Raw genomic sequence first — 2569 nt, 5'->3', positions numbered from 1 at the left:
GGCTCCGGACGCGCAGGCTCAGCGGCCATGGCTCACGGGCCTAGCCGCTCCGCGGCATGTGGGATCTTCCCGGACCGGGGCACGAACCCGTGTCCCCTGCATTGGCAGGCGGACTCTCAACCACTGTGCCACCAGGGAAGCCCCCGGCAACCTTTTTACTGTCTCCATAATTTTCCCTTTTCCAGAATGTCATATCGTTGGAATCATGCAGTATGTTGCCTTTTAGATTGACTTCTTTCACTTAGTAATATGCATGTAAGGTTTCTCCAGGTCTTTTCATGGCTTGATAGCTCATTTCTTCTTAGTGCTGAATTAATATTCATTGTGTGGATGTACCACACTTCATTTATCCATTTTTATTGTTCACTTACAAGCAACATCTTGGTTGCTTCCAAGTTTTGGCAATTACGAATAAAGCTGCCATAAACGTCCATGTGCAAGTTTTTGTGTGGACATAAGTTTTTAGCTCCTTTGAATAAATACCAAGGAGGGCTATTGCTGGATCATATGGTAAGAGTATGTAGCCAGGACATGGAAGCAACCTAAGCGTCCATCAACAGATGAATGGATGAAGAAGATGTGGCACATATATACAATGGAATATTAGCCATAAAAAGAAATGAAATTGAGTTATTTGTAGTGAGGTGGATTGACCTAGAGACTGTCATACAGAGTGAAGTTAGAAAGAGAAAAACAAATACCGTATGCTAACACATGTTTATGGAATCTAAAAATAAAAAATTTCTGAAGAACCTAGGAACAGGACAGGAATAAAGACGCAGACATAGAGAACGGACTTGAGGACACGCGGAGGGGGGAAGGGTAAGCTGGGATGAAGTGAGAGAGTGGCATTGACATATATACACTATCAAATGTAAAACAGATAGCTAGTGGGAAGCAGCTGCATAGCACAGGGAGATCAGCTCGGTGCTTTGTGACCACCTAGGGGGGTGGGAGGGAGACGCAAGAGGGAGGGGATATGGGGACATATGTATATGTATAACTCGTTCACTTTGTTATAAAGCAGAAACTAACACACCATTGTAAAGCAATTATGCTCCAATAAAGATGTTAAAAAAAAATATGTTTAGTTTTGTAAGGAACTGACAAACTGTCTTCCAAAGTGGCTGCACCATTTTTCATTCCCATCAGCAATGATTGGGCGTTCCTATTGCTCCACATCCTCACCAGCATTTGGTGTTGTCAGTGTTTTGGATTTTGATCATTCTAATAGGTGTATACTGGTATGTCGTTGTTTTAATTTGCATTTCCCTAATGACATAGGATGTTGAACATCTTTTTATGTGCTTTTTGCCATCTGGATATCTTTTTTGGTGAGTTGTCTGTTTAGGTCTTCTGCCTGTTTTTGATTGAGTTGTTCATTTTCTTATTGATGAGCTTTAAGAGTTCTTTGTATACGTTAGATAACAGTCCTTTATCAGAAATGTCTAATGAAAATAGTTTCTTCCAGCTTTTGGCTTGTCTTCTCATTCTCTTGTGGGGGGTCACATTTTTATTTATAAAATAATTTTTTCTGCCACGTGTGCTTTTTTTCCTTGTGGAACATAGGAAATACATTTTGGTCCAGTATTTTATTTTTCTCATGTATCAGTATGTATCTTCTTGGTTTTGAGTTTCCAGGGTACATGTACATTTATTTTGTCCTTTTAAAAATACACCTCCCCGGGCTTCCCTGGTGGCGCAGTGATGGGGACATATGTATATGTATAACTCGTTCACTTTGTTATAAAGCAGAAACTAACACACCATTGTAAAGCAATTATGCTCCAATAAAGATGTTAAAAAAAAATATGTTTAGTTTTGTAAGGAACTGACAAACTGTCTTCCAAAGTGGCTGCACCATTTTTCATTCCCATCAGCAATGATTGGGCGTTCCTATTGCTCCACATCCTCACCAGCATTTGGTGTTGTCAGTGTTTTGGATTTTGATCATTCTAATAGGTGTATACTGGTATGTCGTTGTTTTAATTTGCATTTCCCTAATGACATAGGATGTTGAACATCTTTTTATGTGCTTTTTGCCATCTGGATATCTTTTTTGGTGAGTTGTCTGTTTAGGTCTTCTGCCTGTTTTTGATTGAGTTGTTCATTTTCTTATTGATGAGCTTTAAGAGTTCTTTGTATACGTTAGATAACAGTCCTTTATCAGAAATGTCTAATGAAAATAGTTTCTTCCAGCTTTTGGCTTGTCTTCTCATTCTCTTGTGGGGGGTCACATTTTTATTTATAAAATAATTTTTTCTGCCACGTGTGCTTTTTTTCCTTGTGGAACATAGGAAATACATTTTGGTCCAGTATTTTATTTTTCTCATGTATCAGTATGTATCTTCTTGGTTTTGAGTTTCCAGGGTACATGTACATTTATTTTGTCCTTTTAAAAATACACCTCCCCGGGCTTCCCTGGTGGCGCAGTGGTTGCGCGTCCGCCTGCCGATGCGGGGGAACCGGGTTCGCGCCCCTGTCTGGGAGGATCCCACGTGCCGCGGAGGGGCTGGGCCCGTGAGCCATGGCCGCTGCGCCTGCGCGTCCGGAGCCTGTGCTCTGCAAC

General features: G+C 40.9%; 1 protein-coding gene across 1 annotated transcript in view; it reads left to right on the top strand.

Annotated features, from left to right (window-relative positions):
- CHMP3 (charged multivesicular body protein 3) overlaps positions 1–2569 on the top strand; it is an 88891-nt gene that overhangs the window by 77024 nt on the left and 9298 nt on the right. The gene's annotated exons all lie outside the window — the stretch shown is intronic.

This window comes from Physeter macrocephalus, chromosome 12, assembly GCF_002837175.3.
Source record: "Physeter macrocephalus isolate SW-GA chromosome 12, ASM283717v5, whole genome shotgun sequence".
Classification (NCBI taxonomy): domain Eukaryota; kingdom Metazoa; phylum Chordata; class Mammalia; order Artiodactyla; family Physeteridae; genus Physeter; species Physeter macrocephalus.
This window is presented reverse-complemented; position numbering and strand designations above follow the sequence as displayed.